This window comes from Lissotriton vulgaris, chromosome 11, assembly GCF_964263255.1.
Source record: "Lissotriton vulgaris chromosome 11, aLisVul1.2, whole genome shotgun sequence".
NCBI lineage: Eukaryota > Metazoa > Chordata > Amphibia > Caudata > Salamandridae > Lissotriton > Lissotriton vulgaris.
This window is the reverse complement of record NC_141699.1, coordinates 191,411,267-191,427,273: the sequence shown is the minus strand read 5'-3', so window position 1 is coordinate 191,427,273 and position 16,007 is coordinate 191,411,267.

Below are 16,007 nucleotides of genomic sequence, written 5' to 3'. Positions count from 1 at the left end.
GGGTCACATAGATGTTAAATAGGGTCGGACTTAAAGCCGACCCCTGAGGGACCCCACATTGCACAGGGAGGGATGGAGATAGATACTCCCCCAGCTTCACTCTTTGTACTCGGTGGGTGAGAAAAGACGTGAGAAGATCCAGGGCTGCTCCACGCACCCCAATCTCCCTCAGCCGAGTTGTTAGTACTGAGGGAGAGAGGGTATCAAAAGCCGCTGTCAGATCTAAGAGAATCAGGAGGGTGGTCTGGCCCTCATCAACCCGTGTGCGTATGTTATCCAACACAATGGTGAGGGCTGACTCAGTGCTGTGATCCCTCCTGAAACCGTGTTGAGGGAAATCGAGGCATTCCGAGCTTTCGATGAAAGCGGCAAGGTGTGAGTTGAGGTGCGCCTCTAGCATCTTTGCTGGGGCAGGGAGTAGGGAGATTGGCCGGAATTTTTTTAAAACTGACGGATCCAGGGAGGCATTTTTTAGAAGAGGTTTTACAACCGCTCTTTTCCACTGAGTGGGAAAAATCCCATCTCTCATGGCTCTGTTCATGATGTCAACCAGAGGCGGCAGGAGGGTTTCCCTGCACTGTTTAAGGATCCTTAGGGGACATACATCCAGAGGAGAGCCAGACTTAGTTTTATTGAGTAGACAATCAAGCGTGTCCACGGAGAGAGGGGGAAAAGAGTCTAAGGTACTCGAGTGAGTTGATACTGTCGGGCGGGGTCTATACAGGCCCTAGAGAGGGGGGCCCACCCATAAGCGATTTTTGTAGTTCTAGAGCTGAGTGTATATCAGATATTTTGGTCTGAAAGAAAGAGGCGATGTTATTGCAGAGCTCTTGGGACGCTATTACAGGATCAGGGGATTGAAGGGTTATGAGAGAGTCTACCATCCTAAAGAGCTCTTTAGGGGAGGACAATGAGGTGGTCAGAGTTATGAAGTGTTCTTGTTTGGCTTTGATAATTTCGGCCTTGTATTTTCTGAGCAAGATCTTATGAGCTTCCTTATCTTTTAGGTTCCATCCTGTATGCCAGAGCCGCTCCTGTCTCCTGACCTCCTGTCTGAGGAGTCTCAGATGTTCCGAGAACCAAGGAGATGAGGGCCTTTTTCTGGTACGTCGGCAAAGTTGTAGGGGGGCTAGTTCGTCTAGAGCTTCTGTCATGGTACTATCAAACTGCGTTGCAGCTGAGGGGGCACTTTCCTCCTGAGAGGGGCACCATTTAGATGCCGACTTGGAGAGGGAGCTATTCGAAATGGCTTTGTAGTTCCTACGAAGTTCCTGTTTGCTCAGAATGTTAGGGGGCAAAGGTGTACTGGGATACCTAAGTAGGAATGGGACGGCCATATGATCAGACCAAGACAGATGGATGGATTCCTCAATCGATATCCTCGCATCATTGGTAAAGATGCCGTCGAGCGTATGACCCGCTTGGTGAGTTGGGCCTTTGACCAACTGGTTAAAGCCACAGGCTGACATAGTGTCCAGCAGTGAGATGGTATCTTTATTGTCAGACCTTTCTAAATGAAAGTTAAAGTCTCCTAGTATGGTGAAATCTTTTCGGCCGAAGAAGGGTTCAAGGACATGGAACAGCTGTTGTCCGAAATTGGAACGGGGGGCTGGGGGCGGTATACCAAAATACCATTTAGGAGAGTTCTGTGGCCACTTTTTAGGGCAAAAGAGAGGGCCTGAAAGCTGTCTTTAGGGTCCATAATGGCGACCGTGTGACAGTGGAGATGGTCCCTGCATAGAATGGCGAGTCCTCCACCCACTCGACCCGGTCTATCGTAGCGGGACAGGCAATAACCTTCAGGTATTGCTTCGATAAGATGCGGACCAGAGGATTCCTTGGCCCAAGTTTCGGTGATGAAGACCATGGAGGGTTTTCTAAGGGAGACAAATTCTCTAAATATAACATTATTTTTGATAAGTGAGCGGGCATTCAGAAGGACGCCCCTTTCTGTATCGAACGGGTTTACCGGATTAGTATTAAATGCTTTGGGTCGGAATCTAGGTGGAAAAGGGATAGGGCTAGACACATTGAGAGTCCTGCAGCTACAGGTGAATAGGCGTAGCAGGTCCTCAGGAGAGTAAGTGTGCGAGCATATGCGACTCGGGGGTTTAAATGCCCAGTTGACCTTTAGACCCGATAATCTCCCAAAAATTCCAAGAAGTCGCTTCGCTCCCTCCAATTCCCCATACCAGTTAGCTAAAAACATCAGAAGGTCGTCCGCGTATAGCGAAATGGCCTGCGGCCTGGCCCTATAAACCAGTCCCCTATAGTAGCGCCGTGATCTGGCTTCAGCGCAAACGGTTCCATCGCCAACGAGAACAGAAGGGGGGACAGCGAGCACCCCTGTCTGGTGCCACGGCACACCTGATACTGACTCGAGATAAGCGAGCCCACTCGGACTCTCGCCGTGGACGCCGTGTACAACACTTTGGTCCAACTGATGTAGCCTTCACCCAGCCCAAAATGCTGCATCACTCCATAGAGATAGTCCCACTCCAGGCTGTCGAACGCTTCTCAATATCTATAGAGAACACCAGGGGACCCGTCACCTCCGACAACTGATCGCCCAGCAGTCGAGCCAGCCTGCGAATGTTGTTCGTGGTGTTCCGTGTTGGGATAAAACCCGATTGATCTTTATGGATCAGGCCCGTCATATGGGTCAGAAACCTATTAGCTAATATTTTACTCAGAATCTTATAATCTGTTGTCAACATGGACAGTGGACGATACAAGGAGAGGTCACTGCTCACCCTACCAGATTTTAACAGAGGGATCATAAGAGCCTCACACATAGATCGAGGCAGTCTCCCTCTCGATTTTGCTTCATTATAAACCGACTGCAACTGTGGGGCTAGGAACTCCAGATATTTACTATAGAACTCTATCGGCAGACCTTCTAGCCCCGGGGTTTTGTTCCGAGCCAGCTGCTTCACCGCACTCCCTATTTCTCCTATCGTAATGTTGCGGTCTCCATGTTTCTGCCTAACAACACATGGCATCTACGGGCATGGCACCCCGTTACCAGTCCACCAATACGTTCTCCAAATTGCTTCCCTCAGGCTTCAACGATCTCTCCTGACGTTTGTGGCGTCACAATTGGGCCTCTGGCGCTACCAAGTTTCGAAAGGTCAGTTTCTGACCCCGTAACCTGTTCCTCAGAGTCTGAGCCTTTTCCGGACTGGCTCCGTACCGTCCCTGATAAATCCACCACCGCTTGCAGAGCGGCCCTCCATTCCTCCTCCGTCTGTAACATTCTTGGTTTCCCAGTCCTGTGCCGACGTTTCCGAATACGCTGCGACTTTCTGGTCGGCTGTTTCCGTTGCGCTTCTTCCGCCCTGAATCTGGTCCCATCCGTCCCGGCTTTATAAGTGTCCCACCATGCCCAAGCGTCCGCCGAAGTGGTGAAGAAGAGCGTTTTATAATCCACCACTATTCTGAGTTTCGCTGGGAAAAGGAGGGAGTATTTAATGCCCTCCACACAGAGCTCTCGTTTAATCGAGAGGAAGCTAGCTCGGAGTTCCTGTGTCTCGAATGTATAATCCGGGAACAGGGTAACCTTGTTGTTGCCAACCTGGAAGGGGCCTACCTCCCTGGCTCTCTGTAGTAACCAGTCCCGGTCCTTGTAATGCAAAAGTTTGATCACCACAGGGTGAGGGGGTAGGCCAGGGGCCGGCGGCCGGGCCAGGACTCTGTGGGCCCGTTCCAGCGAAAAGAAGGGAGAGAGCCCCTCCGGTGCCACTTCAGTACGGAGCCATTGATGAAGGTAGCCCACCATATCATCGCCCTCCGTTTTTTCCGGAAGGCCCACCAGGCGGACGTTGTTGCGCCTACTACGGTTTTCAGCGTCCTCTGCCCGCCTCTCCAGCGCCTTTATTCGGTCCAGAGCATCTTCCATCTGGCCTTCCATAGATTTATGTGCCGGGCCAGTTCCTGCAGGGTTATCTCCGCGTTCTTGACCCTATCTTTAAGTTTATCATGCTCGGCTTTCAGGAGCCCCAGGCCTGTCGCTACCTGGGCAATGTCCTGCTGCGGGGCGTCCTTCGTTGCTGAGATAGCCTCTAGAATGCGGTCTTGCATACGTTGGAGATCAGTTTGGCCTTGATCCGCTCCGTCCATCGTTTCAGAGCCAGCCGCTCCGTCCCCCTTTTCCTTTGTCTTCCCCATCTTGGTGTGGTCGAGTCAGGGACAAGATAAATCCCAGCTATCGGCGCCAGCAGTCGTAGGCCTCGGCAGCCTGATCGTCCGCAATGTTCGGCCTACTTCCAATCTCCAGTCAACCTTTCAGTATTTCAGGACCATTTGTTCCGGATAGCTTCCCAGGGCAGCAAAGACTGTAAATCCGGGTTGATCTTGGGGCACAGAGTACTGTGCAGGCCACTCTTATGGGGTGGGTCAGCTCCCTCCAGTCGAAGCGGTGGCGATGGGGCCTCCGTCACCTCGGCTTGTACACAAAGGCTGTAATGGTCGGTTCGCGGGGCTGCCGCCATTTTAGGTCCGCTCTGAAGAAATTTCCCCACTCCACCGTCGTAGTTTCACCAAGGCGGGAAGGGGGGTCGCTTGAGCCACCTCACAGAACCGACGTCGATCTTCCGCCTCAGCAATCACCGCTGTTACAAGAGCTCCAGAGGTGTAGATCAGCAGGTCTCCTTTGTTCTCTACGTCACCAGCTCAGGTCGCCATCTTAGATTGAGGCTTTCCGTTCCGCCGGTACTTTCCAATTTCAATTTTCTCGGAGATTAACGGCAGGTGACTGCGAACCCAGGGCGCCGGTGTCTCCGTGACGCCTTCAGCCAATACATTTTTCGATTTCCGCCGGAATTCGTGCGTTTTATCAGGATTTTATCCGGATTACAGGTGCGGAGCTCCGGTCTCACGCTGCCTACCTCCTCGGCATCCAAGCCATGCCCCCACTCACTGGATGGCTTTTTACAAGCATTAATTCAGTAATCCATTTTTGGAGTAATCTTCCAAAGGAAGAGCAGTGCTTGTCTTGCTTATCGGCAATGGGAGTGATGTACATTTGGTAGCTGTGCCTTCTGAAGGTTGGACCCAGTGGAGCAGTAAGATTAGATAATGTGTGGTAGATATGGGTGTGGCAGAGTGAGGTCAGAGTGTAAAAATTAGACGATAAAGGGGGTGAAGGTAATATATATCATAGATGCAGGGTGTTAGTTAGTACAAGAGAGGCAAGAAAAGTAGTTGTGGAGGTGAATCAAGTAGTATGTGTTGGACGTAGAGGGCGGGGAGGCTAGGGTTAGCACAGTATGGGATATGGTAACACAGTTGTGATATGATGGGCTTGGAGGCATGGAAGTGGTCAGAGCAAAAGAGGAGATGCTAACATGGTTGTGGTGTGATGGGATTTGTGGTATTGGCACACACATAAGGGCACCCTGGCAGTGGTGAATTTAAGTGCAGAGATAAATGGGAAACAAGACAGAAGAAAATTATTTTCTCACTGGCCTGTTCTTGAGGATACACAACAGATCCTCATAGTGTCAACTGAGAGTCCAGTATTAACTACTGCTAATAACCTAATTTGGGAATATCAGTTTTCGACCCTTAAGCATGCACATTTCAAAGCATTTAGAGTCATCCACTTGTGATATTTGTGATATTTGTCTTTTTTTTTTTCACAACAAATTTTATTAATTGATCAGGTAGAAGCAGGTATACAGCACTCCACAATCAGGAGGTCACTGTAAGATTATCAGCATAAACACATCATTGTATCCCAATCAGTAAAAAAGAAACGTTTCTCCCTAACCCCCCCAACTCCCACAGCCACCCAAGAACCCCACTACCCGCCCCTTATCCCACCCTAGCCCCGTACACGCGATCATGTCAAGCCCTCTGTATGCGCTATCTGAAAGTCCAGCGCCATGTGCACTCTAGGCCTGGTGTCCATCACCCAAATCTAGATCGTCATCAGGCTCTGCCGGTGGATCAAGAGTCAAACCCCTGTAGTCTGCCCACCGCTTCCAGATTTTAAAATGCTTCCTGGGACAACCTCTGGCCTCGAACACTGGGCGCTCCAAACCCATAAAATAGTCCAATCCAGCTTTCCACGCACTCAGGGGGGGGGGGGGGCTCGCTCATTCTTCCACGCTCGAGCCAGGTCCCGCTTGGCCACCACCAGGCCCAACAGCAAGAGATGACGTTTGTAAATATTTCCACCTGCCCCCTCTAACACATGGAGGAGACCCAGACGATGGGTGCGGGGGAGATCCCAACCCAGCACTTCCGACAAGCAACTCCACACACCATTCCAGAACCTAGTCAAGCCAGTACATGACCACACAGTATGTATTAGGGTACCCGTGTCAGCTCCACAGCGCAGGCACTCCGGGGACCCAATTAGGCCCGCCTTCCACAGTCGCTCTCGGGTATAGTAGGCCCTGTGCAAGTATTTAAATTGGATTATTCGGAGTCGCACCGCAATAGCCGTCCCACGTGGGGACTCCAGTGCCTCCCTCCAGTCGTCTTCATCCAGGGGCCCCACGTCCTTTTCCCAAGCATCCATCAGTGGGAGTAAGGAGGAGGAGCAGTGGGTGACCAGCGTTTGATATATGCGGGATACCTTTTTGTCCCCAAGATCGCCCATGAAGACCTTCGCCTTCACGGAGCTGAATTCCGGCAGCGACTCCAACCCAACCAGGCTAGGCGCCAATGCGTGGTGAAATTGCAAGTATCGGAGTGTTAGGCATGTGAAACTCGTCCCGCAAGTCCTGGGATGACTTAAGAGTCACACCTGACATAACGTCTCCAAGCGAGGAAATTCCTATAGAGTCCCATCCGCCAAACCCCGTAAGCGAGGCCAATGCAGGAGTCGTCCATTCTGCCACAATGGGGTTTCTGCCGTCAACCTCCCCCACCAACCCATCCGACGCAGTGCCTGTCTCCAAACTGCAAATACCACGTGCGTGGCCGACGGCAGCCGCCTCCGAAAGCCCAGCCGAATATAGGATGGTATGCAATGTGTTATTCCCCATCAGGGAGCGCTCCAGCGCATATGCCGGATCGCCACTATCCCCATACCACCAATCGTTTAAAACCAGCAGATGCGAGGCTTGGTAATACGAGATGATGTCCGACGTGGCCAGGCCACCACAATATGTGGATAGAAAGCACATGCGTAGCGCCACTCTAGCGGGTCCCCCTGCCCACAAAAGCGGCCCAGGGCGGAATTGACCGCGGTGCAATTGGGTGTGGATGGTTCTGTAATTGATAAAGGAGGCGCGAAAGGGCAACCATTTTAAAAATCGCCGACCTGCCATATATGGTAAGGGGCATCCGAGACCAAGTTTTATTGTCCGTTTGGACCCTCTCCCATACCGGTAACACGTTGCGCTTCCATGAGACCATCGCAGACTCGGACAAGAACACTCCAAGATATAATATGCCCCCAGCCGCAGTTCGCAAGGCTGATGCCCATGGGCCTGTGTCCGCCCCGTCACCCAGCACCCACAGGGTGGACTTACTCGGTTTAAGGTAAAGGCCCGACACCTCACCAAAGATGCGCATTATCTCTAGCACTCGGGCCCAGATCTATTCAGGTCAGTGAGGAAAAAGAGGACGTCGTCCGCATAGAGGGCGATTCGATCGGTAAGGCCCCACCCCATACAAAGCACCGCAGCTGCGCATCAATGCGCACCCAAGAGGCAAGAGGCTCCATAATTAACGCAAATAAATATGGGGACAGCGGGCAACCCTGACGGGTCCCCCGGCCGATGGCAAACCTCTCCGAAACCGCTCCAGAAACACGCACAGACACCGTGATATCAGTATAGAGAAGTTTGATATAGGATATGAACACAGGGCCCAGATTAAGATGAGGTAGAAGCGCAAATAAGTATGTCCAACTTACCGAGTCAAAGGCCCTGTCTATGTCTGCCAAGAGCAGGGCCGCCCGCTCTCCCGTGGCCCTTATCGCATCTACGGCATTCTGTGCTCTGCGAATATTGTGTCGCGTCGCTCTACGCGGCATGAAGCCTGCCTGATCCGGGTTGACCAGATCAGCCACATATGGGAGGAGACGATTCGCCAACGCCTTAGCCAACAGTTTAGCCTCGATGTTAAGTAATGATATAGGACGGTACGAGTCATGACGATTGGGGGGCCTTCCAGGTTTCTGAAACACCACCACCTCGGCATGTCGCCAGTCAGCCGGCAGTCTACCCACTTCCCGCGCTGCCTCCAGTACGATCCTATAATGGGACCCCAATTGGAGATGGAACTTTTTATAGAATTCACACGGGAAACCGCTCGGCCCGGGTGCCTTCCCTGTGTTGAGCTGACCCAGTGCATCACCCAGTTCCTCCGCCGTGAGGGGAAGGTCCAATGCTTTCCGGGTCTCAGTGGAGACCGCCCTCGGGGGCAGGTCGGCGATAAATTTGTCAATCGCCTCAGCCGAGAGGCAATCCTGTGGTGCATATTGTTCCGCATAATAGCTGGCAAAGCCAGCTGCCAGCACCGCTGGGTCCGTAATGGTGACGCCGTCTCCATCCGTAATCTCAGGCAGGGCAAGCGGCTGCAGAGTATGCTGGCACAGTCTGTGAAGCATAGTACAAGACTTCTCACCCCATTGATATACCCTACTCCGCGTAGCTAACCACGCCTGCCGTGACTCGTCTAGTAACACCGACGCATAGGACTGCTGCGCCTGCAGAAGCCACCGCACCGCCACTGCATCCTCCTCCCCCTGACAACGTTGCTCTAGCCTCTCCACACGGGCCGCCGCCTCTACTATAGCTTCCCGACGCCTGCGATGGGCTGCCACGCACCACGCAATATCAATTCCCCTCAGGGTAGGTTTCCTGACTTCCAGACGACCACGGGGTCAGTGCCTTCCACCAGATTTTCTCGCCAGCAGTTGGCAATCGCACAGCGCATGTGTTGCACGTACTCGGCCTGCTGAAGGTGCCAGGAGGACATCCTCCACCGGAATGGCTGCCTCGTCTTATGCAGGTCAACCACCACGGCCACAGGGGAGTGGTCAGACAGTCCCCTAGGCAGGATGGCAGCCTCCCGTATTCTATCCAGGAATCCACAAGGCACGAAGACATAATCCAGCCGGGAGAAGGAACCATGGACCGCAGAGACATAAGTGTATTCACGGGCCCTGACATGCATGTGTCGCCAAACATCCGCCCAGCCAAGCCCCTCCACTATGGCGCGCAGCTGAGTAGGGACGGCAGCAGCAAGCGCCCCCTGCATCCTCCGACGGTCCTCACGCACATCCATCATATCGTTCCAATCTCCCCCCAGGACCTCCAGGGAATCTGGAATGTCAGCCCATAACGCAAACAAACGCTCAGCCAGGGACCACTGCAGGGGGGGGGGGAGCATAAACACAGCCAAACACTATCGATTCAGTGCCCACCATCCCCTGAACAAACACATAATGACCCTGGGGGTCTATCCACTGTTTCTCGTGCACATAAGCCAGCCTCCGATGGATTAGGATAGCTACGCCCCTGGAGCCCCTGGAGAACCCTGCGTGAAAAACTTGTTGGTAGCCATACCTCTGCAGGCTCAGCACTTTCGTCCCCATCATGTGAGTTTCTTGTAACAACAAGACATCAGCAGCTTCCCTCTTACCCCACCGCAGTATGGCCCCCCTCTTGATCTTGTCCAGCATCCCTCTAACATTCCAACTCACTACACGTATTGACTCCATGGGGAGCCCTGGGGTGGAAGCCTCAGCCATAGTCCCACGAGACCCAATACCAGAGCACCCCGCACCAGGGCCAGGCGCACAGCACATCACAGAATAAGGCATTATAGGCACGCCAAAATTGAGGCCCCGGCTTGCCAAACGGGACTAAGCCGCAGGCCACCGCAGTCGATTCCGCCTCACTGGTCGGCGTAGGAGCGCCGCTCGCTGCACCGGAGGACTCCGGGCACCTTCAGCCGCAATTGCCCCACAAGCGGTCCGCTATTCGGGTCCGGGGGCCAAGATTACTGGTCGGATAAAGATCGGGCTGGCGGGAGTTCTAGAAAGCCACGTCCGCCATCAACGCCCGCTAAGCCACGCCCCGTGATATTTGTCTTTTGATAGCCCTAATTTCTCAGTCTACCCACTTCCCCAACCTTCCTCAGACTCAGTGCGAGGTCCGGTGGAACCAGTTGAAACTCCTCAAACCTATGTGGCAAGTTTCTCAAATGTCTGTTTGTTAACCTCTGTTGGTGTGTCAAGCAGAAAACATCAAATGAGGGCTTGATTCCTTCAAAACTTTCTACCCCAGGATACACAATGTCATAGACTTGTTAACTCACCTGTCCTGTTGGCCAAACTGAGTCCAGACATTAATAAACATGTACAAACCACACAGTATGTGCTCAAGCCAAGATTTACTTTTAGAACCCAGTTACCTTTCCATTCACTTTTTGGCTCTGCACAGTGCTCCCTTGCCTTTCGGGTATGTTTGTGCTTTACACACACCACAAACATACATAGAAATAATTTAGACAAATCCTTTTAAGTGCCTGTTCTATTATCATTTTATTTTGTTTTTCATTAGAGCTGGTTGGTGAAATCAGATGGGGCACAATCCTTGACTTTCACAAGTAAACAGTCACTCCTGTTCTCGTAGGTAAGACTGACAGGTGTGTACGCACAAAACTAACCAACTACGGGTCGGCAAGGTTTGAGGTTATGCTTACCTCAAATTTCCCTGTTTTTAGGTTCCTTCTGCAAGCTCTCTAGTGGACTCCGAACATAGCACCTAGTATCAGATCACTTATTAAAGTATTGGTAATTTGTTATCATCTTCTGCTCCAGCGATGGGTGTTGTTGCACGAAACAATATTTGGTGTCCGCTTAATCTATATATATGAATCCAATGGGAGTCAAAAGTGACACTAATTATGGTTAACAGTTGGAGCACTGAGTTGAATAAGGCTCTAGTTGGACACAATTTAGATGTTTGCTTTCTGTTTATTTTCTTTTTTATTCCTTTTTTGTTTATCTTTAGAATATTTACAAACTGTCTGCGCGCTTTCTTGTTTGTCGGTGGTTACCAACCACTTCCTTATATATCACCAGCAATTGACGTTGGACATTGATACACAAGTCTTGATTTGGAATGTAAGTGCATTTTCCTATAATCTCCATTTTGTATAGGATGTAGTTTGTCAGATAGAAGGTTATTTCTCGTTTTTGAAAGTTATACGCCTTTGATGTTCCGTTATTTTCTCCTTACAGTCTGGGATGAATATACCCCATTTTATATCATGAAGGAGTGGCGCAGCTTTTACTCTAGAAACTCTGACTGATATCTGTCCTTTATAAGATACTCTATGGTAATCTCTTTGAAAGTCCTGGATATCTGCATTTCATGTAAGTGTGTCCTAGGGTTTATTAGAACTTCTTGCATCAATAGAAGTACTGGGTGGATAGACCGAATAGCACTTGGTCGTATAGATAACTATTCGTCTCTCTTATCCTTTCAAGACCCATTTTCGAGGCCTAAGACTGTGGTCCAGCTCGACAACTTCAATATTGAGGATTCAATGACAAGATTGCTTGAATCTGAAATCGGTAGTTTGACACCCGCCATTTTGGAACGCTATGGCAAAATTGATCGTTTATAATAGTATGAACAGGTTAAAATCCTCAAATCAAGAGGCCCTCATTTTTTGATCGTTACCCGTTTTTTGTTATTACTGGCCTTTCTGTTTAATAAAATAATGCAGATAATGCTACTAAGACTTTTATGATAATTTTTCTTTTTGATCTGGAAAATGGAACGTTTTTCTTGATCCTGGGGTATAATATTGCCTGGGATACAACCAATCACTTATCACTCTCCTCCTCGCAGCCTCTCTTTCTTTTCCTAATTTCTCTCTCTCTCTTTAATTTTAAGTTCTTCTTTCTCTTCTAATTTCCCTAAAAATTTAAATTTTAAATACATTTTAGGAACATGTGAAATGTCGAAAATGTTGCACAAATTGTTCTTAGTGAAAATAACTGAGTGAACTAGCAATTAGCTCTGAAATGAAAATGTCCGCTCCTGATCTATTGCTGCACCTGTTTTTTTAATGTTCTTGCTAAGATTAATTTATGTTTATACTATGTATATTGCTTGTCTATGTTAATGTAATTCATCACATGTGTGTTTTAATGCTCGGCTGAGTATTGTACATGTGTTTAATTGTATCTGTATTTGTTTGTATTCAATGCAGCCCTGAAGAAGTCCCTAGTAAGGGGCGAAACGCGTCGACTGTACTTTCTGCCACATTTTGGAATAAAAAAGGAAATCAAAATTGAGGAACTTTACTCCTGTGATTATTATATTTCTGATTTCTGTGTTGTGCACCTGTGCTTTCTTTTAGTATTGTTAAAGTTCTTTGGAACTAGCATTGCGATGGTGGGTGCTTGTCAGTGTGCACGCAAGTCCCTAAGCTAATAGAAAAGGGATGATAAGACAAAGAGTCATTTAGGTTAGGTGCTGCGATCAGGAAGGTTCCACTGTTGCTCTTGTCTTAAATACATTGAAATAAGGTCATTGTGGCAGTTTAACAAGCAGTGCATTTACATGATTCGCAACAAGGTATGGCAGGAGGTTGTAAATAGCTGGATAGATCTGGGAATATATAATAATGTTTGGCATTTGCATTTTCCCTGTCACATGAGGACATTGTCGTCTTCCCTATGTTAGCATGAGTACTCTGCAGACTGCCTGCCGCTCTTCACACGTTACCAGCCACGGCCGGTGGAAAGAGTTCCATGGGGTAGAAAGGCGGGGCGGGGAGGGGCAGGGTGGGGGGTGCTAAACACCGGAATATGGATAATGTGAGGTAAGTAGACAATTTAAGAAATAAAACAAATTTCGTAGCGTGCCCTTCATTTCAAAATGCGATGAAAGGAGCGCTGCAAAATTCTTGTATAAATGAGGCTCTCAATACTTTAAATGAGTCTAGCCTCAAATGAAAGGAATGTGTTGTGTGTGCTTGGAAGATGATTGTTGTGACTCTGCTAGTTGAAACAGGTTAATCTGAGTTCAATTGAGTCTGACAACCCCTACATCCTACCACTTCTTCCAGGCTTCCAGTTATCAAAAAACTAATGAAGGAAATGGTGATCTCTCAGCTCTAAACCTGTTTGGATAAATAAACATTCTTGTTCTAAATCAAAGTAGGTTTTGGCCATGACACAGGAAAACATCTACCAGTTTGTGGTAGATGTTTTCTAGATTGTGCCACTGTGTGGCTTTCTTTCTGCTGGGCTTGGGGAGAGAACTACATCCCCTGTCTGCTACTGTCAGGAGAAAGACAAACGGAAGCGGGACCCTTCATCATCACAGAATCCTATAAAATGCTTTTAGCCAGTCTGCTGTGCAGGTCTTCCGATTAGCTGTATTCTTTTAGGCTTGGGGAGTGCACTACAGCTCCCATCAGCTCCAATGAGGAGAACATGGTGAGGTGGGACTTTTCATCAAACAAAGTCCTATAAAGAACTTCCATTCAGGAAAATCATACCCTGACCCACACTGGGAGAAAGCAAGTGTGGGGACTTTTTCCCGTCCAAAGATCTGGTAAAAAAAGTGGATTATTTGGGATGAATTTGAGTCCACCATAAAGAATAGATTTTTTTACTCTCAACTAAATGCCCCTATCAACTACTAGTTCATCAGGTATTATCTGCCAAATCTTAGACAACATCTTCATCTGAGCAAATCCAGACTGTATTTCATTTATGATTTCCATCAACTCACAGTACTTCACAATCTCCTCCTTCGATTCCTCTTCTGTTATGGCTCCTAAAGTAACGTTGCTTTTAACAACATCCTTCTCCTGTATTTTTTCAACTCTCTTTTCTTCCTCGTCCTGTGAAACCAAACGAGATAAGCAATCTGATGACACATTGGAAACTCCCTGTAAAGTTTCAACAGTAAAATGAAAATCCTGTAAAGCAACTACCCAACACCTTATCCTGAGGATATGAAATCAAGGCCTTTCTTTTGAAAAGTTTCTCCAAGGGGTATGTGATCAGAGCACACCTTAAAATAGGTCTCCCATATACAATTCCAAAATGTATTTAATGCCCAGTACATTGCCAACACCTCTCTTTCCACTACTGACTAGTTGAAGTCTGACCCTCTTAAGCTTCTTGAAAAACATCATTCACCATCTCTCTTTTTGTTTCAAAATTGTCCCCAAACCTTTTTAACTGGCATCAGTCACTAGAATTGTTTCAATAACAGGAACAATTGCTTGCAGATGTAGTGCGTCTTTCAATTCATTTTTCAAACCCTCAAATTCTTTCTGACATTCCTGAGTCCATTTGAACTCCTTGTTTTTGCCAAGTAATAACCTCATGTTGTTAGACTTAATTGCCAAATTCTTTATGTACTTTGATTCATATTCTACCACAACCAAAAACGAAACAATCTGCTCTATTGCACCTGGTGTGGCTAATTTCATAATGGTATCTACAAATTCTTTCTTTGGTGCAACACCTCTTTCAGAGAGTAGATGACCTAGAAAATTAACTTCTTGAACAGAAAATTAGCATTTTGATTTCTTTAATGTCAAGCCTGCATTTAGTAACTTCTCTAATACCATCCTCACCCTAGCATCATGTTCCCCTTGTGACCCACCAAATATCAGCAAATCATACTTATAACAATTGAGACCTTGAACTCCTTTGAGAATAGAAGCAATTACTCTCAGAAAAACAGAGGCTGCTGACACCAAACCAAAAGGCATCCTCCTGAACTTGAATGCACCCATTGGAATTATGAATGCTGTTAATTCTTGTTAACCCTCTGGTAATTCCACCTGATGATGTGCTTGAGTGAAGAAAAATGTAGTGAAAACATTTTCCAGTGCTACAGACAAAACTATCTCATCTATGTTTGGAAGTGGAAACTTGTCTTCCACCTCTTCTTTATTTAATGCTCTGAGGCCCACACATAATCTGATATCGCTATTCGCCTTGTTCGCCACAACAATAGGAGCCAACCATTCCATTGCTTCTACTGGTGTTATGATTTGTTGATTTATAAACTTCTCTAATTCCTGTTCAACTTTACTTTATAATCCATCTGGAATTCTCCTTACTTTAGTTATTGACACCACCAATCCCTTTTTTAGTTTTATGCTATGTTTATACATAAGTTCCCCAACCATTAATTTCTTTCCCAATTCAATACAAGCATTAAAGTATCCCAGCATACTTTAGGTTGCCCTTTATACTCACCAGGACGCACGTCCATGCTTTGTAGTTTGTTTTTCACTTGGAACCATTTACTATGTGTTACTTTTGAAATAATAGTTAGGTGTGAACACGAGCCAAATTCCATTTTCAACTCAACCCCATCAGTTTTCACTGCACCAGTTGGATGATCCTGCCTTTCAGTCCCCTCAACCTGAAATATAATGTTGTGTGTGATCAGTTTTACCTCCTGCTTCTGTTCTCTCTTTTACTTATTCCTACAACATTTTAGAAAGTGCCCCATTTTCCCACTCACTTGATAGATCACAACCAAAGCTGAACATGTTCTTGCATTTGATTTATGGCAGCTTCTCCCACAACGAAAACATTCAAACGTTAGTTTCCCCCATCTTCTTTCATAACTTCTTTATGTCTCCTTATCACGTTTTATGACCCATACTGTTTCCTCACTCCTTTCTGTATTAGAGTGACTTTTCCTTATTTTACATTTGAGCTCAGTTACACATTTTAACATGTGCTCAACCCTTTTTGCTATTGAGATAACCTCTTTTAATGGAGGTTCATCTTAAGCCACAATTCTTCTCTTATTTTGTCATCTCTGCACCCTAAAACAAATTGATCTCTTATCCTTTCCTCATTGGAACCTCCTAAACTTTCATATGTGGATGCAAGCTTCCTAAGATTGGTTATATAATCTTCAACTGTCTCATCTTTACCTTGCTCTCTTAACCCGAAATGATACCGCTCCATAATGGTACTCACCCTTGCAAAGTGATGACGGTCAAGCTCCACTATACAAGTTTCGAATTCATTTAACGCTCTT